The sequence below is a fragment of the Protopterus annectens genome, chromosome 8.part0, assembly GCF_019279795.1.
Source record: "Protopterus annectens isolate FY-2018-M chromosome 8.part0, PAN1.0, whole genome shotgun sequence".
In the NCBI taxonomy this organism is placed as follows: Eukaryota; Metazoa; Chordata; order Ceratodontiformes; family Protopteridae; genus Protopterus; species Protopterus annectens.
Genome location: NC_056741.1, coordinates 1,778,927,734 through 1,778,952,969, shown reverse-complemented (window position 1 = coordinate 1,778,952,969; position 25,236 = coordinate 1,778,927,734). Strand labels below are relative to the sequence as shown.

The 25,236-nt window shown below is 44.0% G+C and overlaps 1 protein-coding gene across 1 annotated transcript in view; it reads left to right on the top strand.

Annotated features, from left to right (window-relative positions):
- Positions 1-25,236, top strand: part of LOC122809635 (NAD(P)H dehydrogenase [quinone] 1-like) — a 363,133-nt gene that overhangs the window by 155,035 nt on the left and 182,862 nt on the right. The window lies entirely within an intron of this gene.

Sequence of the window (25,236 nt, the reverse complement as noted above, 5' to 3'; positions counted from 1 at the left end):
CACGCGAAAGCGTTCATCTCTTATTCCTTTGGATTTTATATGAAATAAAGCTTTGACATCGTTCGTGGTGGTGGTCTACCTCTTTTCATTTGATTATCGCTGGTTTTTGTGGTCGACCAACTTTGAGGGAAAGGTGTGCTCTTTATCTTGAAGTAGTACATGTCTGATCCCTACTGTCTAGTACACCAAGAAATGAAGGCCGGTAACCGTGGGGTATGTTGTTGAATCCGTAGCATGTTACAATGTGTATAGCAGTTCTGGCCACAGTTAGTTGCACATGGATTACCTCTGATGCATTGTGTTAAGTAACCAGACAGGAGGTGTGTACAACATAGTGAAATATGGACACACCTCAGCCGTGGGTGTTCCGGTCCAGGTTACATGACTGAAAGGTATGGTCTGCGTATAACCTGTCAGTGCAGGTGTGCTCTGCGGAGCATAGAGGCAGGTCCCAGTCACTGCAGAGATATTGAAGTGGTCCATTATAAGGAGTGCCTTGCCTGCGTGAGTCAGAGATGATGTCAAGCATTGAGTCACATGACCCCATGTTTTGCTTGCCTGTTCCCGTTCTGGTGGTGAATGTTACTGGAAACTCTGCAAGACAGGCAATATAGGAGCAGCAAGAGCCTTACATGTTATCTGTACTCCCAGGGCCGACAGGTGCAGGCCATCTGTGCCAAATCATCATGTTTTGTTGACCATGTCATTCAAAGCGGACAGATACTGGATGCCTGTGGAATGACAGAAGAAGCATAGGCAACTGTTGAAGTGAAACAATCAGTTGTTGTACAGTGGTATCTAGTCTGCACGAATGCAGAATGCTCCCCAGGGCTTGGCCGATACCTTCTGGGCTACAAGACCGGAGAGCTATTGCATGTCCCTGCACATGTAGTCTGGGAAGTTACATCTCAGGGCAGTCACACTAATATGGAGAATGACAGTCAAATTGTACCTGGTGAGGTGTGGCATGGGTGCATAGGTTATGGTGCAGAATCAATTACCCGACAGCTAGATGTAAGCGACTATCACCTTGTGTAGCCTGCTGAGTGGGACATCAGTGTGACCGCCTACAGAGTCACCTATGACTGGTGTGTTGGGTATGTTATAACACCCTATTGGCTGTATTTGATGGGCACACATGAGTCTGTGGGCTATAAGTAATTGTTGTTGTGTTTGGTGATGGGGGCTGCCTCTGATACCTACACAGAGTATGGAGTGGTTCTGCAAATGTCGTACTCATACTATGTGTGGCCTGTGGTGGTGGAGATCTTGTGAGACTATGTGATGAGTGGGGTGTGTTGCAAATGTTACACGTCCCCACATGAATGTCAGGTTCAGTCTGGGTTGGTGAGAGCATTACCCCCAGCATGGCTACATATGTGCATCTCCCACAGGCTGTAGTGTCATATGTTGGGAGGTGAGCATTGACTGTGTACATGAGACAATTGCTCTATTGCCACATGTTCACCATATTCATCATATAGACAGGCAATAGCACTGGTACGTGACAGTTGGACATGCCTGTATATTCAACCATGTCTCACAAGATATGTGAATTACATATGTACAACAGCTGTTGTACTGTAAGCAAGCTGGAAATGTAAGGACAGACAGTGTACTTGTAAGAAATGAGTTGGAATGGGTGCTATAGTAATTAGTAGCTCATGAAGTGCTCACAAGTTCTGAACAAGTGCTGAGCATGAATATGCAATACAAATAGGGTGTTGTATAATATCAACCCACTGCAACCCACAAGTGGAGACGACAGTCATAATTGGAGGCACTGCACTATTACCCTACTGAGTATGGTCTGCAAGTCTATGAACCTTTATCAACATAGATGTTAGCAGTACAGAAATAGATGACAGTACAGATGATTTAACACTGCATAGCATACTTGTGACAGGTCATAGGCCATCATCACCCATACCGTGTTCCAGCTACACTGAGTATACTAGATGTACCTTAGTATGTCACAGGAGTGTTCTACCAGTGGCCTGTTGACAGAATCAACACTACAAAAGGTGTCAGAGTGACATGTGCATATCACACCAGTGGCAGCTACAGTAAAACAGGGTTAATGTTTTGTACTCCCCCCTCATTGTAGCCCATACCACAAAGACAAATGGGAGGCATCTGTGTATGTAAGGATGTGAATGGCCATGACCTAGGAGCAATAGCTGTCTCAATGTTGTGGACAACATCCAGAATGGGCTTTGTGGGTGAGGTGTGTGACATATGTGCACAATCTGACAGCTGATAATAGCATTGTCACCGCTATGTGAATAATCCTGTACCCATTAACTACCACCTAGGCAGCGGTCAACATTATGGACACTGTGTAAGGGATGGTGCTGTGCAGTTCACCTCCCTGAGTTGGTGACGTCTCCAGGCCTATTAGGTAGTCATATGAGGCACCCATGTCATGACAGGAGATCATAGGACAGGCATACTCAGCACTTGGGCGACCAATATTGGATCACATATCACCTTTAAGGGGTATTGGCCATGCGTGGATGGGCGATACCAGCCTTCACAATCCTCACCTCCACTATGCAGCATGCTGACTACCTTGCATAAAGACATGTGCTACACTGTGATGTTGGACATGCTACACGTACATATCCTGATCTAAAAGACATACGTCATGGACAGCCACCGTCCTACTACAAGGATCACCACATGCTGGACAGATCCCTGTGCCATACATGTTACATACTCCTGCCATACCATGCAACCCTGTCCATCAAAGCTGCACATGTCATCTCTGTCATACATGGTATGATGACCGCATGGTAGATGTATTATTATTATATTATTATTATTATTAACTGTCTGGATCAGTAATGTGGCACTGATGCACCTCGCGGTGGCAAAATGGCTGTCGGATACAGCTAAGAAACCTTGCCCGTACATGCTATAGTTGATAACCATCCCTGCGAATGACGTCCTGCTAGCCATTGTCCCATGTCTATCACATGTGCAACACAGGCGATCCGTGGCAGGATGTTGAACTGCTGTACAGTGCCGTGTAGATGTATATGGCAAAACAAATGCATGTAAAGATTTCCGTGCGTATGTGTGCATTGTCACTGTTCATGTCCATTAAAGCAGTGTATTTGTTATGTGACATATACACAGCATCAAGGTCAACAGCATCACTGTGGACACATCCAGGCATGTGCTGATAGGTAAGAACACCAGTACAGGCAAACAGACATGCCCACATCAAGACAACATTCACATGGAGTATGAACAATGTAATGAGGTGACACACATATATGGTGATGATATCCAATGCATAACGGGTGTTACATATGTGTGACACAAACATGTCAGTCATGGCAATGTCATGATGATTTGCAAAGATAACTATGCAGATTACTAGATTTAATACAAATGTATGTGCAGCTGGATCTCTGTACATCTCTGTGATACTGTGACCTGTCACCATCATTATGTCTTCCAGATAATGCCTCATTCACGCCTGCCAGCGCACAGCCACCAGGAGGATGATGTCCTCATCCTGTACCTCCATGAGAACTATGAGGTGTTGTTCAGCCATGTGCCACAGCATGCCCAGCAGCATGACGACCTGTGTCAGGACCTTCGCAGGAGGGTTAATGATGTGGGTGACCATAACCGCACCTACCAGCAGGTGCGCAGACACTGCACGAACCTGATACGACATGCGAAACAGCCTGCCACTGCAATCGCCAGGGAACAAGGTGGAACAGGTGGTGGGCCACCAACCCAGCCCCCACTCACACCCACCGAGGAGTTACTATCCAGCCTGGGGACACCCTCAGAACAGCATCCACAAACACTAGCTGCCATTGTGGAGGTGGGTGTTTCCCAACCAATGAGCCTGGATTTGCCTGGTAAGTCACTACTGCCCATATGACTATTATATCCCATTTAGTTGCATGTGTCACTGTACAATATGTAATGTAACATCATATGCAAGGTATGTTTACACACATGCTGCATACTACAGTATGCTACCCTGTGTATGCACACATGTGCATACTATATGCTATTGAACAGTCGAATGTGTTAACATGCACAGTGCACCCTGTGGCTGTCATACAGTCATGGATAATGTTCAAACTGCTGTGTCACCCCTATACAGGTACCTCTGGCGTGCCGCACAGACATCAGTCCATTGCAGGTGAGACTGTCATCAGTATCAGGCATGTTAATGTATATATCTACTCGCCATGTGGCCAGTTAACACATGTACACATGATGTATCGCATCTCCCATCATTCACACTGGCTACCCATGTGCAGTATATACAAATGAAATGAAACACCGACATGAAACCACAGTATCTGTCATTGCTACATGTGTGGACAGCTGTGCATACAACGGTGGAGGTGTTGCTCGATGTAGGCATATGTACTATACATTGGAACAACACATGTGTGGTACGCAAACAGTACCACACAGTGAGCTGGGATATGGGCATGCAGCCCACAGGAGTCACCATTGTGTTATATGCCCCTGCAATGGGTGCATACATTGTGATGTGCCATCTGACATGTCCCAGACATGTAGTGTTCTGGCTGCAATATTGTCACACTATCCTATAATACATACCCCACATACCAAACATACAACCCATTGTCTGCATAGCCCTGCGGATAGTGACATATCTGACATCTATGGGTGTATGTCATATGGGACTACACAGACATGTGTGATAGATGGCCATCACAAACATTTGGCCAACACATGTTCACACATGGCCATGGAGGATGGCCAGAGACATGTAGCCACACAGTAGATGTGATGTGTATACACCCTGTTGCACATTGTCCACACATGGTCCAACTATAGCCTTAGTTGACTGATTATACAGTTGATGTGGTACACTGGACATCCTAAAAGCCTGTGCACAGCTAGTGGAGGTGTCACTTAAGTCGACCATATAAGATGTGTTGAACATCATGACTGTGTCATAGCATGACAGTAGTCACCTGTACAGCTTTCACAGACACTGACAGCACATCAGGCCACAGATACCGTACATTTCCCTTGCTGCTGTAGGACATCACCATCAGCCGTGCACCTTGTGTGTGTGGTACATCAATGTCATGTGGGACATGGTGTATTGACAAGTCTGCCATGTGTGGACATGGTTGCCAGGCAGCTAAAACTCTGTAGTAGTTGTGCAGGGGTATCACCCGTAGGTCTTCCAGTGACCTGTCACATGACACCGCATGGTTTGGTGTGTATACACCTCAGCAACGTGGGTCACAATCCACAGTTATGTCATGTGTATGCACGCAGTTATGACTATGCAATGTGTGCGTATTATACACTGTATAGCAATATAGATGCCTCATGATGCCATGCAATGGCACAGTGTCTGTACTTCACACTGTATAGCAATGTAGACGTCTCACACTACCCTTCCATGCTCATGCACATTTGCTAAATGTGCATTCTATCTGTAGGGCATACAGACAACACTGCAATGTGATACCCATTACAACACTGTACATGTGTCAGGACACCATTGTGTCAGACATGTATGCATGTCAATGCACATGTCAGCAGATTACATGTCAAGGTCACTTCAGCCATGTGTACTGTTAACCTGTGCTGGTCCACATGGTGTATCACAGGGATGCATGCTTACTACCATGATTGTGTGAACTGCATGGCTACTGATATGACACCTGCTTGCTGTTGTGTGCAACCCAGGGAGGTATGCTAACTACCACTATTAATGTCTGAGCTGCATGCCGTCTCCTGTATCATATGCATGCTGCATGCCGTCTGTCAAATCACATGCATGGTGTGTCTGTGTGTGTGTCTGTGTGTGTCTGTGTGTGTGTGTATGTGTCTATGTAATGTAGAGTCTTTGTATGCATTCACAGGTGATGTAGGTGCGTTACCCTCCTGCGATCCGTCTGATGTTAGTGTCCCCACAGATACTAGCAGTGATGAACATATGCATGAGGTACAGGCAGTGTTGTCAGGGGCTGAATCTGTGCCAATGGTTGCCATCCCAGCTATGTCCCCCACTTCCCCGAACACAGTTCTCATGCCAACACATACCCCATCACCAGTGGCCATAGAGGAAGGACAGTCAGTGTGTGTTAGCTTGGAACAGGAATGTGTGGTGGCTACAGAAGGTGTGTCTCCACACAATGGTGTCAGTGTAATGACTGCAGATGTGCCACACAGGCATGTGGCCAGTGCTGCTCATAGGAGGACCTCTGGCAGACATGCACCTGCAGGACAGAGCACAGCAGCTGGTGTCACCAGACGCATGTTCCAGACTGTAATGACGGCACAGGCACGTGCTGAACAGCAGAACAGAGAAGGGCAAAGGCTTCAGAGGGCTGCTATCCATACTCTAAGCGACAACATCCAGGCATTGGCAAATGCTCAACAGCAGATTGCTGATGTTCTGGACAGGCGATTGCGTGACATGGTCGGAATGTGACCATGGCATGGCAATCCACGAGTGTGAGCTGTCTGTGCTGGAACATCTGGAAGGAGTGAGGCGCAGGCCACATGGACATAGGCCAGCTACACCACCTAGTGCGGGTCAGCGTGAAAGAGCCACCTCAAATGCCCACTCCCATAGTGCCAGTAGCAGTGCAGCTGGTGCTGCGCTGTCTACACCAGGACACAGCAGGCCACAGCGACATGGCCCTGGACGTTCCCAGTGGGGACACGGTTCCAGTGGATATGTGTCATCGGACAGTAGCCAATCTGTACCTCTGCCTGGTAGTGCCCGTGCAACTCCTGGCAGGCACAGGTCACATGGCCGTGGCCAGACACAGTGAGCTGTACATCCTGGTCTGTACAATCTGGAGCTGTCAATAATACCCCTGTGTAGGCCTGGCAAAAGGCAGAACCGTGTGCACTCATACACGCACACAGCAAAAACATCTGTAGGGCACCGCAACACCCACATGCATAACAACCACACATGTCCATCAGATCACCGGCCCTTACCCACACACATGATGTTATCCACTGGTGCAGCCTCTGCCCCTTGCAAACATTATCACCCTGTGCATATGATGATGCCTGTGCCGCATCCCTGTCATCCACACCATCGGTGCAGGAACATGATCAAATGGTCTGATGCACAGGGTGAACAGAATAGTGAGAGAAGTGTATATTACATTATTTGTGTACTGTTGACACGCACCAGACATACCATGTAATACAGGTTTATAATGCATTGTTATATGTTCACAGTATGTGTCTTGATAACAACAGTAACAGCATGTTGGTAATGATGCCCTGGTTCCCTCCTATGGTCTACTTGCATGTGTCAACAAGTAGCAGTGTTTGCAGTTTCCCATGTGTAAATGTGGAGTACTCACAGGCATGTATGGCAGTATCAGCATGCTATATATAGCCTCAACATGACTGTTAGAAAGGCTACCATACCACAGATGTCCACACATCTACTGATCCAGAAGCATGTGGGCTGTTTAATAGGCTACAGTGGCTAGAAACGTGACATCCATACCAGGTCACATCACAGGTATGTTGACATGGTGCTTGGGGTTTACACAGCGGTCTGGCCGATGATAACATTAGAGGCCACTTGACAGCATGAGGCCTCACTGTGTAGCAATAATACCCTGTCACATTACATGATGAGAACACACACAGACATACACAGAAACACACAGTAACATGCTCACACTCACGGGGTCAACAACACTATAACGCACACTCAATAGTGTTGAGGTGAGGACCCCTGCCTATGTGGCAATCGCCCTCACAGTACTGTGCACCCACACGACGTGACACAGAGAATGAACATGTACAGGTAGTCAGTAAGGCTGAGACCGATGGCATCAACAGGGTAGTAGACTGCATCACCATGAGGGGTTAGGGATCCTGTCTGTTCTGTATGGTAGCATACACCCTCACTCCATGCACCAGACAGCCATATATACATACACACACACACTGTGGAGTCCACAAATGTCATTCACATGCAGATAGCTGACATGTGTGTGATACACACACCACCCCTACCTATGTCATCCTTTCCACACTGCAGTATGTACAGATCTCTACAACAGTGTACAGGGATGTGTAACAATTGGGATGTATTCCCCACCATATGTGGCATATATGGTCATACAAGCAAACACACATGGCAGTACTGTGAATGATACACCTGCTATATGATGATACATCTGACAGACATGCAGCAGTATTGTCCGCATTATGTGTACCAAGGCTACCTTCGGCAATTGTGCTGCTATATGCACACGGGAGGATGTAAGTGTTACAGGTGTCAAGTGACTTACAGTCAGTAACACCCTGACCGCTGTGTAGGTTTTATGTCCTCACCGTCAAGTAACAGTAACATAGCGTACTGTTTGCACATGTAATGGTAGGATGGCTTGTGACACACCTGTGAGCCGTCCCCTGCAAACATCCATCTGCAAAGGTGGATCACCACTTTATGTACCCACATCCATCCATACCTGATGTACATCCTACCGTACTGTCAGTATTTCACCATATACAGGTGTCAATGATGGGGCTGCATTGCAACTGCATGTTGTAGTTAGGCACAGATGAATTCCATACATCAGCTACTGCGCATGCATGGTAGCTGCATGCACACCACTACATGTACATGTGTGTTGGTCCTACATGCCTGTCATGTAGCCATGTTTGTATGCATTGCAATTGGTGGACATGTGTGATGACATACATAACACATGGACTGTTGGATGATATGATGGGTGTCATGGGTAACTAGTACAGAGGGAATGTTTCCTCGGTCAACATTGCTACCTCATGTACTCTTAGCATTCAACAGCCATGGACTTACCTTACATGTGCATGCATGTGATTGCTGTAGCCACTTGTCTGCACAGAGGACAGCAAAAGCTATGCTATGTACATATGTGTTTTGAGTGTGTGTGTGTGTGTGTGTGTGTGTGTGTGTGTGTGTGTGTGTGTGTGTGTGTGTGGTCCATGCACATATCCACTGTGATTACATGTATGTCATATCCAAACATGTGTGTTGTTTGGTGTACGGCGACAGTCATCTGTCACAGCTGTGTAAGACCCAGGGCCCCTGTTATGTGTAGAGCCGACCTGGTTATGTACAGTGGTATCACTGCATTGCATAACACATGATGGAACCCTGTCAGTACATGTGTAGTCTGCACAGTTGCTGTAGACCTATGCACAGTCCACTGGTCATGAGTCACACGGTGTTGTGGTAATGTATGGATGTGTTTTGCTGGTCCAAGGACATGGTGATGTCTGAGGGCTACATAGTAGAATGCGGCGTTTGCCTCTGTGATCTGCACCTGAGACATCTGTGATGGCTCTTGAGTGTGTACTGGTCAGTACATGTGAGTGGCCTTCATGTACGTGGGGACAGTAACACCATACTGTGCCCTTCCGTGTTTAGAATCCATGTGCATGCAAGACAGCCCTTTGCAACTGCTAAGTACGTGAGCATGCCCAGTATGCTGTTGTGTAGATGGACACACAGTACATTCCAAACTGTGCCCTTCCATGTTTAGAATCCGTGTGCATGCAAGATAGCCCTTCACATCTACTAAGTGTGTGAGCATGCCCAGTATGCCGTTGTGTAGATGGACACACAGTACATTCCAAATGGATGTGTGATACTAAGTGTGTGAGCATGCCCAGTGACACCTTGTGTTGGTGATGTGCCTCTGTGTATGGGCATGGCCATTGACATCCTGTATAGCGATGGTGGTCATCCAGGCAACAGATGTCCATACCCCACGTCAGGATGGATTCCTACATTGAACACACTGGTTGACTGACTTGAAGGGTGTACTGTCTGGGGCGCGTCTCATATCTATGTAGTGTTGTAATAGTGCTCTGTAGATAGGCAGTTGTCCCGCTCACACCACTGCCGTGTGTTTGTCTACGTCTACCTTGGGACAGTAATATGCTTTTAGACTGCTCACTCTCTATACATTCCCTATCGGCGTCTTTGCCTTTGCGAATGATGTCATCCACCTAGAAGTATGCCTCTGGGAGTGCTGTGTTCCAGTAATCTCGATAGCAAGTTCTGTAACTGCATAATGCTGTAGTGTGATAAAATAGTTAGGTATATGTTTGACTCCCACCCCTGCCAAGTGTGTGTTTCCAGCTGCCTGGGACAGAGTAATGCTTTTAGATGGCTCACTCCACATACATTCCCTATCGGCGTCTTTGCCTTTGCGTATGATGTCATCCACCTAGAAGTGTGCCTCTGAGAGTGCTGTGTACCAGTAATCTCGATAATACGTTCTGTAACTGCGTAATGCTGTAGTGTGATAAGGTAGTTAGGTGTATGTTCAACTCCCAGCCCTGCCCAGTGTGTGTCTGTGTGTGTGTGTGTGTGTGTGTGTGTGTGTGTGTGTGTGTGTTTCCAGCTGCCTGGGGACAGAGTAATGCTATTAGATGGCTCACTCCCCATACATTCCCTATCGGCATCTTTGCTTTTTTGGATGATGTCATCCACCTAGATATATGCCTGTGGGAGTGCGGTGATGCTGGAACTCGGTAGCAATTTCTGTTACTGCATAATGCTGTAGTGTGATAGAGTAGTTAGGTGTATTTTCGACATCCAGCTCTGCCAAGTGTGTGTGTGTTTCCAGCTGCCAGGGGATAGAGTAATGCTTTTAGACGTTGCACTCCACATACATTCCCTATCGGCGTCTTTGCCTTTGCGGATGATGTCATCCACCTAGAAGCATGCCTCTGGGAGTGTTGTGCACCAGTAATCTCGATAGTGCATTCTGTAACTGCATAATGCTGTAGTGTGATAAGGTAGTTACGTGTATGTTCGACTCCCAGCCCTGCCAAGTGTGTGTGTGTGTGTGTGTGTGTGTGTGTGTGTGTGTGTGTGTGTGTGTGTGTGTGTGTGTGTGTGTGTGTGTGTGTGTGTGTGTTTCCAGCTGCCTTGGGACAGAGTAATGCTTTTAGATGGCTCACTCCACATACATTCCCTATCGGGGTCTTTGCCTTTGCGGATGATGTCATCCACCTAGAAGTATGCCTCTGGGAGTGCTGTGTTCCAGTAATCTTGATAGCGCATTCTGTAACTGCGTAATGCTGTAGTGTGATAAGGTAGTTAGGTGTATGTTCAACTCCCAGCCCTGCCAAGTGTGTGTGTGTGTGTGTGTGTGTGTGTGTGTGTGTGTGTGTGTGTGTGTGTGTTTCCAACTGCCTGGGAACAGAGTAATGCTATTAGATGGCTCACTCCCCATACATTCCCTATCGGCGTCTTTGCCTTTGCAGATGATGTCATCCACTTAGATGTATGCCTTTGGAAGTGCACTGATGCTGGAATTCGGTAGCGCATTCTGTTACTGCATAATGCTGTAGTGTGGTAGACTAGACAGGTAGGTGCTCGATTCCAAGGCATGGCAGGTGTGTGTGTTTGGCAGTTATACCATATGTGTTGGTATCTGTGGGTGGCTAGCTGCGGGATGTGTTCAGTGTGTTTTGTTGCTGACCTATATAGTGTCCACAGCCCACATATTCTGCCAAGACACTGGACTGTCAACATATACATTCGCCAGTAGGTCTGTTGAGTAACTGCCAGCAGCCCTACTCTTACCCTTGATACGGTCTGACCCATGTGACGCAACATAACACATGTGCCTTGATAGTAACAACACTACATGATGCAGGTGGCACATGTAGTTGCCTTTTTATTCCTGTCTAATGCATTGCTGTCATGTGGTCCGCTGTTGTGATATAAATGCCATATCTACATATGTGTGTACATGTATATGTGTGTGTATGTATGTATATATATATATATATATATATATATATATATATATATATATATATACATATATATCCATGTATATATGTATACAAATAATATATATGATATATGTAGATGTAGAGGTGGACATAGATGTGAACATATATGTCTGAGGACATCAGCACTATTGAATGTTTGTGCCGGATGATCTGTACATGATAACCTGGGATCTATGTATATCTGCCATGGCGTGGTGGTAATGCACATCGTTTGTAGTATGCAGGGCCATGGGTTGTAGTCATGTAGACACCGGTTATTTTGTTGCTGGGAAGACCATGGGACATCGAATATGGTGATAGTAAGGCACCTATTGCCAGTTGTGTATGGATCTGAGCGACACTGAGCAGTGGTTATTAATTTGGAGGTTCGGTATGGGTCATATAACTATTCATTAGAAGACTATACTATGCAGATGAGGTTGACTATAGTGTATCACATTTATCACCAGGGTGTGCTGCTGGTCCCTGGAGTGTATGTGCGTAGTCAGCCGGGTGCAGGTCTCGAATATAGTTGACAGCATGGGAGGGGGGGGTCAGGCATACTGTACGTACATTGTAGAACTGTGCCTCGGGAGTGTTCCTGCCTTAGCACACCTAAGCTAGGGGTGTGTCTATACCTGCCTGGTGACATTGGGAGGGATGACAGCAGTGGTGGGGTAGTCAAGGGTATACAGGCTGCACAAACAGGTGTTGATCAGCACAATCAGCAGATGATATGGCCAGCCTGCACATGAACAGTACAGTAATGCGAGCAAGCAGCATACACACAGGTTTCGTCCGCACTCTACACCACCGGTGTATACCTGCGGGGACATTTCACAACACAGTCCAACCAAATGAGATGGGCTGCAGCAGGCAACATATACCAGCATGTACATGAGGCTGGGGCAGTGAGGATGTGTATGCTGCCGAACAACCCTTACTGGGGTGACATAAGACTTTATAGGCCGAGGCTGACTTACCAGGGGCTACATGGGCTGGGGATGGTGGAGCACTATGGGGTAGACATAGACCTCCTACAGCAGCTTGTTGACCTGTGCCTGCCACACCTGACACATCAAACAGGCCGAGGGAAACACATCACAGTGGATACCATAGTATTTGTTGGCCTAGGTGTACTAGCCACAGGTACCTCACACAGCACAACTGGGGATATCATGGGTATCTCACAGGCATCTGCATCCAGAGTAATGCACCAGTTCACAGACGCCATGTCAACACATGCTAGTGAGCACGTACATGTCCTCAATGCCACGTGATTAGTTGACCAGCAATATGCATCTGTTCAACCACATGGATGACTACCGTGGGGTACAGGGTGCTATAGTCTGCACACACATACACATCGTAGCACCACCCGGTGAGCGGGGTAGGGCCTACAGTCACTGCAGGGGCATACCCTCCAACAGCTAGGCCATATGCAATGGCCAGGGCATGAGATTGAATGTTTGTGCTGTCTGCCCTGGAAGCTATGATGTGTCCGATATATGGCTTCTGACACAGCTGTAGCACACCAATGCCAATATGGACATCCCCTACAGTCTCCTAGTGGGATGCTGGGTAAACACTGGTGTCGTGGCTGATGACACCCATCAGCAATGCACACACACCTGAACACTCACACCATACTGAAGCGGATGCACAGGCAAGACATATACTTGTGCATGTGTTTGGGATGCTCAGTTCACAGTTCTGGTATCCGGACACATCCATTGGAGCTCTGCAGTATTCACAAGCTACATGCATACAAGTTGCTATGGTATTTGCTATGCTACACAATCTTATCCTGCAGTAACAGTTGCAGCAGGAACAGCATGGGGCAGGGCCACACAGCCCAACACCACTGCCAAGGCCTGTACAGACACAGTGTGACTTGGTGAAGGAACTACTTGAGCAGGGCACAGTCAGCAAAAGCCCGTGCACAGTATGACCTGCCCATGGAAAAGAGGCAACGCAAGGCATATGCACTGACACAGTAGGTACCCACGGATTTCCCCTCTCTGACCCGCACACAGTACAATGGATGCCAAACATGACACTACCTGTGCTCAGCCATGTATAGGAGGTGCACTGTGTGCATCCGACATAGGCAGCCCTCCAGCACTGTCCTCAAGTCCGGAACACACCCAGGGTATGTCTATTGACCTAACAAGTGGCAGTTGTATTAGAATGTGTAGTTACTCATTGCTATGGTATGTATGTGAGCATACAAGTGACTGTGGTGGCCAAATGTTAGGGCAGCAGACAGTACACATCCATAGTGGCACCATGACCTCTGTAGCACATACGGGAGTCACAATGGTAGCCTGTAGTACACAGGGTGTCCTAACCCACTGCAGATTATGGGCTGACCATCATGTGTGTCTGTACAGCCCACACACGTTCCATGCAGCTGGACAGATGTGGACCAATACAGACAAATGATATACAATGGCCTATGGATATGCCCAATGAATGACCCCAACCCCCTAAGACACACACAGACTACAGCAGGCCAGGCAGTTTGATGTAGGTTGTGTAAGCTAGGACGTCCAACACCCCTGTGCTGGTAATTAAAGCTGGGAACTGACATACCCTGGTATCCCTCCAACCAGCAATTTAGGTAGGTCCACACACTGACATGGAGTACTCAGCATACAAGTACAGTAGCGGCAGATGTGCACAACTGTTGGCTGTGCCCCCGTCAAACCTACACATGTGAGAGTCATGTGCGCCACCCACAGTGCTGTGTAAGACTGCGGTTGTGGTTGGATGTCCCCCCACGCTATGCAGACATGTAGCAAATGTCAATGCCACATGACCATTAGCTACCCTGCAGACACAGCATGACACCTGTCTGTGTAGAATGGAGGGGACAGCAACACAGTACTATCTGGACATGTGACACATGCAATACAGTTGACCATACTTGGCATGCTCACACACATGACGGTATGATGGTAATGTCGGTCGACAACATGCATAACAGTCATACTGGGCATGCTCATACACTGAAACACAGGACGGCCAGGCATGCATACACCAGTGGCCCAGACATATCTGCCAGTACATTGCTATACTGTTGGATGTCTGCCCTGTATGGTGTGTGTGTGGTCTATTGTCTGTACATATGCCATGGTCTATTGTTAGTTCATATGAGCTATGTGCGCAGGGTACTGCTACCATCACGTGTATAGGGCGGTTCTTTGTTTGTGGACAGGCCGATGTCTTTGGATACAGACTGGGTAAGGCATATTCCAGCAGGTGGAAGCAGTTGTGCATGGGTTTGCACAGTGTTAAGCACTGCTGACCTCTGGTCACAGCACCTTATACACGTGTTGAACCTCTTCTATTATGCTATCATCTACCTAAGGTGGTCAGCAAATTATGCACTTTCCGTCAGTAGCAGAACTCACATACCAATGGGTGTGAATGAACACTGTATTAGGAACAATGCATAACACCCTGTGGGACACATTTAGACAATTGGTTCTATTAACCAGACACATTCACAGTCACAGAGCATATGTATTCATTCACGATTGTCGAGGTACATGCTGTTTATGACTCATACATGTTGTCATCTGTCATTACCTGTATTCCACCACCTGTTCACCTAATATCACTAGTTCTGGAAGTGTTTAGATGGACTTTGTTACATTCTGATACATAACAATGGATGTTCATGCTAATCGGGTACATGGCACTGATTTGGTCTCTATGTATTCCCCCGATGGTTTACAGACTATCCGGTAGATGTGCTCTTCAGGTTTGGGAGGTGTAGGCGTATGCTATGCCCACATAGGAATATTAATGACTTCCACTGGGCGGGCCTACTCCATCTCTGCCAACCAGCACCTGCACACTTAAGCCCATTAATGCATACCCATGATCCACCTACCTGGCACCCCTCTACAGCAGTCGTGACAAATACTTACTGCGCGCGCAGCTGGGGTATGAGCACACCCCTACACATTGCCCACTCTCCCCGTCACGGGACACGTCATACGTTTTGTCAACCCATGTATTATCACACTTGCACAACCTACTGTTCCATATACACCTACATCCTGCTCGTATTAATGTCAGCAGATTCACACCTACCCTGAATTTTTGGGATCCCGCAAGGGTCGCTGTTATCCATGTTTAAAGTGTAGACCTTGCAGAACTCTCCCACTGGTACTTTCCTACCGGTGTTTTGGACAGCTGCAGTGTATTGATCTGTATTGCCTGTCTGTATGTCTGTCTGGCCTAGCTGGGCGATGTGGGGGGTATGTTTATTTATTGGACCTCCCAGTCACATATGCCCGGACTGTAAATATGTTACCCCTAATTGCTGTGAAGTAACCTATTTATGTGCATGTGTATATCTACACTGACATGTATATTTTGTTTTGTGTGTATGTGTATATATCACTACCTGTTGTTTGTGTATATATATATCTATCTATCTATATATATATATATCCGTAGTATATCCTTGTGTGTGTATATATATATCCGTATGAATATATACGTGTATGTAAATTAATATAGATATATGTATATATAAGTTTTTATCTATATATACATCTGTGTGTCTGTTAACCTATACATTTCCTGGACATGGACACTTACACATGCGTATTGGGTTTTATCTCTGCTTCAACAGCATACTATTGCTTTCGTCATTATAACACCGACACTTCACTCCAGTGAACTTGTGCTCAGTATATTGCACATTATACAGCGGACAGATATCGCACGTTTTTCATGTCTGGGGTGCCACTGCTAACTGGGATGTGATACAGTGTCATTCGACCTATTACTCATATGCGCAGCCTATTATTCCTGCTACTGTGTTTGTTTCTGTGCACATTCATATTATTACTGTTGATCGGATGTGTGTTTGTGTTACTGTGACTGTACGTCAACATATTGTTGTCTTCATGTAGTTGTGTCTTTCTGCTTTTCCCGGTTTCGGGTTGTCACAGCAGAACTCCGTTCCGCTCATGGGTGGCGTATAGGTTTTACGTGCCGGGCTGCCAGCCCTAACGCACAACGTCTGACAATGATACGCCCATTCACGCATGTCTCCATGCAAACGACGCTCTCTCTGGGAATCGCACCTATGTACTAGCTGACCTCCATGGGCCGCTCCATTGCACCTAGCGCAACATACTCTAGCATTCCTGTGTCCATAATCGCATATCCATAGTTTCTCCTGCACACCTGTGTTGAGTTTCCATTCATAACAGCCATTATACACCTGATATCGCAGCCATGACACACCTTTACACATTGCCCTCTCATGAGGGTTGGGACCCTACACACATTTTGTACCACCTCATGTATTCACAGGCTCACCATCCATTCCTATTTTTCCTGGTGTTATGGATTACGAACAATTTGCAGGTTACAAGTGTAGGTGGTCGCAGCATGTACTACATTCCGTCTGTTTACAATGTTGACGTAGCACTTCAACGATGTTATGGCCACTGGTATAAACCTGCCTCTGGTGAGAAAAGCGGTGCTCTACTCACACTTGTGCAGCTTTATGTGACATACGCTGCGAGCACTTTATAATTCCTTACTTGCTCTAGATTCCCTTCACAACCCTTATGTTTGCTTTTGTCTTTCAGCGTTCCTTACATATCTATCTATATATATATATATATATATATATATATATATATATATATATATATATATATATATATATATATATATATGTGTGCATATATATATATATATATATATATATATATATATATATATATATATATATATGTGTGCATATATATATATATATATATATATATGTGCATATATATATATATATATATATATATATTTATATATATGTGTATATATAGATAAATATGTAGATATATAATTGCATATTTCTGTTATGTCTGTGGATATTTATCTATACACACATCTATCTATCTATATATATAAAAGTTACAGCTGTACAAGACAACATACATTTGCTATGCTAATAGCTGCGTACACCCGTGCAGGCGCACTTGCATCTACTTATTCTGAGTTACATATGTTTACAGGCACTTCTTTGGGATTACATGTGCCTTATTCCTTATGAAAGTACCACTTTGATGGAATCCAGTTAACGGACCCATGCAAACGTGGTCACCTTTACATGTATAAATGTTGGCTTTACAGCACAGAGGCATTCATTACACAATTAATATGTGCTATAGTCGTACTTGAACCAGGAATGCCTTTACGTTGGGCGGATGCTGTAACCACTACACTAGTGTTGTTCTGGCTCATTTATATGTATACCCATGGTTCATAGCTACTCTGACATATGCCTCACCGCTTCCCTTACACAGCAGGCATCCATTCTCCTGCTGGGAAAACCACAGTACTACAATTAGGACATTCCCTGTTTCCTACTGCTCTGGACCCGTGCTGCATGTCTACTCACTCCAAGGATATTCAGAACTCCTACTCTTATAGTTCTCTCACATACGCATATTTAATTGTTAGAGTGTTCGTGTGCTGGTCCAGGTTTAGGCTTGGCTGACTGGTGATTAGAACTGTCCTGCCACTGTCCAAAGATCAGATGTAGTACATGGGCAGAGTTAATCCAGAGTTTAACATTCTACCTGTGTTTACAGACGCAAGTTTTTGGGCACCTCTGACAACATTATTGGGTCCACTTTCATCTAACAATCATAGATTTAATCAGAACAAATAACAGCTCAATAACCAAACTTTAAATAGTTAAAAAAACGCCCAAAAGATACCACCTGATCAATTAATGTTCAATTAAAATTTAAAAATATATATACTTATACAATATTGTATTCCTAAATGAAAAACTCAATTGTAATAGTATTTCTAATATAAAAATGCACCATATAACTTATTTAACTAATAAATGTATACATTTACATACCTAAATTTATAATTAGTATAATGACCTGTTGTCCTTTTAACATTATTATTGCACATAGAAGTTAAATTGATATACCTGGTAATGCATATTGTGATACCTAGTGTCCTAATGAATGTGAGTTTAAAATATACAATAAATACAATAAATACATACATAAATAACAATAATGAAATAAATAATGAAAGCGCTCAACAGTATTTGTATCTCACTACAATAAATCAGTGTTTTTACATCGTGGATCGTGGCTTTTTGTTCTGGGGAATTCATTTTGGTTCGTGAATATTTCTTGAGTTGGTTTTCCTAGGAAGCATTTTTTTGGTATTAACATTATTGGGTCGGCGCTATATAATTTAGAGCGGGGAGTGGTTCCACTACATAATGCAGGTTGGGGGGTGGTTTCCATGTGTTTCCCTTCCCATTTGACTATTTCATTCATTTATAGATACAATGAATATTATTCTGGACATCTGTTATAAATTCACTACAGGTATGCAATAGTCCTGTTAACAGATGTGACAGTTAGTTGGTGTATTTATGTGTACGGACCTCTGTGATATTCGGGGACTCGTTTCTACAGTGACAGGGACAAGGCTAAGACAACTCAGGGACAATCACAGACACCTCTACCATATTAGTACTATTAACTTGGAACGTGTTGACAGATTCGTAATACTACTAATTTTCTGCAGTTAAATGCGTCTATTACTCTTCATTGTTGTAAGTAGTCATTCTCATTCAACACCTTTCCCCCAAAGGTCACTGGCTTTGTGAGTGGTTAAGAGGCTGGCCAGTTATTGTGCGAATGCTCTGACCATTGGTAGTGTTGACATTGTCATATGTACAGGTTAGGATGTATTCTGGGGACTAGGGTTGCCACCTTTTCAAATGGCCAAGATGGGACATTTTCGGAACACACATCAGATTTTACAAGCCGTCACATACCCACGGTCAGTACAAAGTGTAGAACTTTACTTATTTGCCTACATAAAAGCCTATTGTTGTAGCGGTTTAGTTGCTTATTCTGTTTCTTGTAATATTTAGGTATTTTAGATACTGAAATAATTATTTTCTGCAACTATTACATAACATATGGGACATAATTATGTCCTACACTCCGAGGACATTTGCCATTTGTAATGTATTTTGTCAGGACACAACTGTCCAAAGAGGGACTGTCCCTCGCAAACCGGGACAGATGGTAACCCTACTGCGGACACCAGATTGTTTGGGCCAACACATAGCCACGGTCAGTGGAGGTTTAGAACATTCATTTGTTTCCTAGCTGTGAGCCTTATACCTTTGGCACTTTTGTTGTTCGCCTGTTTCTTCTATGAATTACATTTATTCTATCCTGATGTGACCGCTTTAGGCAACTGTTACATGCAGTATGGTACATAGTTATTTCCTACAATCACAGGACATTTGGCATTGTATCATTGTTGGTCAGGTCACACCTACACACACATTAATTGTCCCTCACACAGTGGATCAGGGGGTATCCTGTTTATGTCAGTGCCTTCATCGCCCTTATACCATGTGCCACTATGCGAATGTGTGCAATATATTCTCTCGCTTATTCGTGTTGGGACACGTGCGTCACGGGCAGGTGTTTGATCCTGGGTAGTAGGTTCTGCATGACCATCTAGGGCTGGACAGTCTCGTGCACCACTACTGCACATTCCAACTTGTGTCCAGATATCTACAGGACTGGACTTCATTTCTTCATACCCATTCTAATGTTTACACAGGTTACTTATCCCTTGAGGGATATCCCAAAAATTGAACAAAACCAAAACAAGACAAATAGCGACCATTCTTCTGGCATTATGAAAATGTGCTGGGGGTTTTACATGCAAGGGATACATAGTTTGCAATCCTGAAACTGCCTAGGGTGACACTACCTACTACATATGCATAGTGGTCACTATGTGTAGATGTGGCTGTACCAAACCAGTAGGCCGAGTATGGCTGGATTTGTTGGACGTTCAGGTATGGGAGCGGGTTGTGTGCTGTGGAGGGGATGCTGGGTAGTCCATTATGCATCCAGGTGTGTTGCATTTGATATTGCCAGTTCCATCAGGACCAATCTGTGGGTATGTGCCGGTGACATGTCTATACTTTTGTATCGCACATTTTAATATTCATATGTTTGTGGGATTGTGTTCTACAGTATGGCCTGTCTGGTTGTATTGCAGATGTGCATACATGTTTTTGTGTTTCTTTCTGCTTCACCTGCTGCTCCCTCATACACCTCCGGTTCACCTATTCTGCATACGACACAATGTCACCTTGGTGGATTATACCATTACCCATCCCCCCACACACATATTCTTGACACTCCATCCATCGCTGCTTTGGTTGATGGCCCATGACACGGTCAAGGTAACACATTGCATACCCTACATATGTCAGGTACCTGTATGGTTGTGTGGACTACCCTGCCATGTTTGACTTTCCACATGCTATACCTCACGCACATAGGTACATGCCCATACTTAACTTTCATGACATGGTTGGTATACTCGGGTAATACCCGTTCAACTGTGACACATCCTGACAAGTTCAGCTTGGACCGCTGATGTGTGGATTTTGGGCGACTGTTTTAATCATTGGTAGGATGCCACCTTTCCCTATGTCCAGGATGGGATATATTCCGGACACATATTCGAATGTACTGGACAACACGTACCCACAGTCAATGGTATGGATAATACTGTTCCTTTCAGCCTACATGTTGCCTTATTGTTGTAGCAGTTTATATGCTCCTTCTGTTTTGTTTACATGTTTATTCTATTTCCTGTCACATTTGGTATGTGAAATACAGACATACCTATTGTATGTGACTATTACATGCATTGTGGGATATAATTCGGTCATATGGTCACTCGATATGTACATTTATCGTGTTTTTTGTTATGGACACATCAGCCCAGCTGTGTACCCTCCCTCACAATATGGGTCAGCTGGTGACCCTGACCATTGGGCTGGACATACCTATTGGTGGCACGCTAACATATGATGCGTTTCACTTCCACTTGGTATAACTATCCATGCTGCGTTGGACTACGGGCACATGGTTTTCAATGTCATTTGTTCGCGGGATAGGGACCCATTATTCCCTACCGTGCATTTGTGTTTGCTTCTTCATTTTGTGTTCGCAGGAACTGTCTTGCATGCTTTGCATACATTTCAGTATCCACGAACACTGACAGATGTGATTACTATTGCTTGAAAATTGTTATATGCAAGCATTTTAGGTTGCACGTTGACAGCTGACATTTCCATGCCTCCGTGCGGCACTTCGACATGCCCTATGCACTCGCGATCCTTTCCTATGCAAGTGGCTGTGGCGGCAGCGCACTTTCATTAATATGCATTTGGTGCTACTGTGCCATCTTCATGCCGCATGGTTGGCGCAAGCCTAACGCCGACCTTACACCGAGCTTCATGAATCCCGGGGTATATCTTTGAATTTTTTCAGAGATTTCCATGCAGTTTTAAAGCTGTAGGTGGTTGTAGAGAAGTCATCTCAAGCCAAAACTGGAAGAAAAAGATGCAGAGAGCACTGTGGTGTTCTAGTTGCATGAAAACAAAATAAAAGTGAGAATTATGCTTTTTTACTGCAGATAATGAAAATGTAATTGCTATTAATTCTAAAAAAAAATCATAAAAATGAACAGTTTAGGAGTAATTGAATTTTAAAGATTTATTTGCTGTTCTTTCTAAGCCTGCAAGTGAGAAAGAATATGCAGACTTTTTCAAGATAGAACAAAATGCAGCCTTTGGTGCTGATCTAAGTGCAAATTTGTCAGAAACAAATTTATTATAACCCCATGTTGTAGTGATGGTCTCAAGCATATCTAATTGAAGAGAGAACAGGATCAGTCTTTTGGCTGATGGTACATAGATAGTTGTAGCAGTGATGGATGGGAGCACAAGTCTAAGAATAATTTTGGAAAGGCTTTGTCAAGTGACAGAAAGGTGGCAGTCGAGTTTCAGTACAAATTCAAAATACTTGTTTATGCCACGGCCACCCTGGTGTGAGGCATAAATGTGGGGTAAAAAGGAATGGCAGTCCCGATTCATCCTGGAATGAACCACCAACTTTAGAGGGCCTTTGCAGTGGTAAACAGAATGTTTGGCCATAGAGCCCAGAAGCAAAAAAATAATAATGTGACAGCTGAACTAGGTCCATCTGATGTCCCATCTGTAGAGATTTTTATAGTTCTGGAGGCCACAGTAGAGGCAATGCATGAGACTATCAGAAGGAGTCAAAAAATCCCCCATAATGGTGTGTGGGATAAAATAGAAAGAGGTTGACCAGAGACTACAGAGGCTGACGCTCTTCTCAGTACAGAATATTGATATTGTTACACAAGATCATGTAAGAGAAATGGAAGCAGGTCAACCTGAACAGGAAGTATAGATGGGGAAGAGTGGGTAAAGTCAATAAGAAGTGGGGATCAGCTACTTTCTGGATTTGGGGGAAGTACATCAGAAAGGGTTGTGGACCCTTGGGATGGTGGATCACAATACTTAGTGAACAGTGAATCACACATATAATGAGAAAAGTATGAAATAAGGGAAGACAAGGTGAGGTTGACAGGAAGGACAGAGGAGAGTGATAATGTGAAATAGACATAAAGGATAGACTAAATAAGCTAATTGTTCTGCCATCAAACAAAGCTAATGGAATGTGTGCTGTTATCCCTCAAAATAGATGACCTATGATAAGTTTTACTTAGTTCTTGTTGCTCTTATTTGGTTTTAACCCAATGGTTAGCAGCTACAAGCATCATTTTCTGTTCTATGCATGACATTTTAATTTTTTTTTTTGCAATAAACATTCATTGATAAAGAGAAGATATTTCGTAACACTTTAGTAAATATGGTTTGAATATTAAATAGTTGTACTTTTAGATAAATATAAAAATAGAGGCTGATTTTATAATTTGAAGACATTGAACTATTCCATTCTTCCTAGCTTTCATTTACAACATTTCTCTTCAAGAAAGGATCTCAAACTATTGGCCCATTGGTTGCATGCTTTCCACACACCCTCACCTAATATGGCCCATGATGCTTTTTCTTTCATTTTCAGATTACCTGCTTGATCATATTCAGATTTATGGGCTTATCTGCATGCAGCATTTCCAAGATTAGGATAAAATGCATACTAAGAGAATGAATAAATGATTATTAGAATCCTCCTTCTCTCACTGTAACAGGACATGCCTCATAAATTCATATCCTGTTACTTAGAGAGGTAACAAAGATCAGGTACACAAAGTAACCAATCCCAGCTTTCTTTCCAGACATGTCAACAGAATCAGATGGTTTCCAGCTTCAGAGATAGTTTTGCACTTGAAGTCATTTTAGAAATACTGTCAGGGAACTAAATGCTCACAGTGGTAACAGTACACTTTACTGACAGCAGTGATCCATTTTTGGTTTATATTTATTTACTACAGTGATTGGAATGGGGTAGTTATGAATGACAGCAGCAATTTGAAATACAGTGCTTTGTCCATTTTTTCTTTTCCCCTTTTGTGACTGTGCACTGAGAGCGAACCATCTTTTATAGAGAAATCAGTCTGTTTGAGAAAGTAAAAGGCAGGTCATGATCCCAATGAAATTATCATTACATTTTTGGGATGGGGAAGCGCATGTGTTTTTGATGGGAACAAGCTGAAATCCATTACTGTAGCCATTCTTTCTTTCTTGCACTTTCATAACAAGCTAACATTAGAAGTGTACACTGAAATTGTTTATCTCTTTGGTAGTGTTTAGTGTGGAGGCAGACTGTGTGTGAACTACATTATTGTGGCCAATATGTCTTTCATTTTCTTTACAAGTAGATTTCAAAAATGTACAAAGAATGTATATATCACTTTTTTGGTAAACAAGGCTGTCTGTGAACTCAAAGGTTAATTATAGGATTGCTGTGAAATGAATATAGATGATGTTCGTTGCAGAAGAGAGTGTGTGGATCTGAGAGAGATACACTGAAGTAATACTTTATCGTGGCTATTATATTTATGTAGCTTTTTAACTATCAAAATTGTGTACCATCTCAGAAGGTTTGCATTCCTGTATGTGTGTGAATAGAGATGAAGATAATGTTTGTTTTACATTAGAAACATAATGATGTTTTGGTTTTCAAGTTGCTACTTTATTATTATGTTTTCGCAGCCTTCTTAATACAGATATTTTTTATATTCACTTTACAACAAACGTGCACTTCTTTTTCCTCTGAGGGAGAAAATACATGCAAGAAATCCGAAACATTTTTGTTTTATAACACAATAATTAAAATAATATTTATGTGTTCCTGTAAATGAAGTCATCTCACAACATTTCTTATAGTTAATAAACTGAACTTATTGAAATTATTTTGCAATGTCATCTATCCATCAGGGCAGAAGTTATTGGGAATAGTGACTGGCCGTGAAAAGTATGATTACAAAACTGCAACTACTCACATTAAACAGCAAATGCTGAAATTGGTAATTACACCTTAAAAAGTGTTTTTCTTGGGTGTG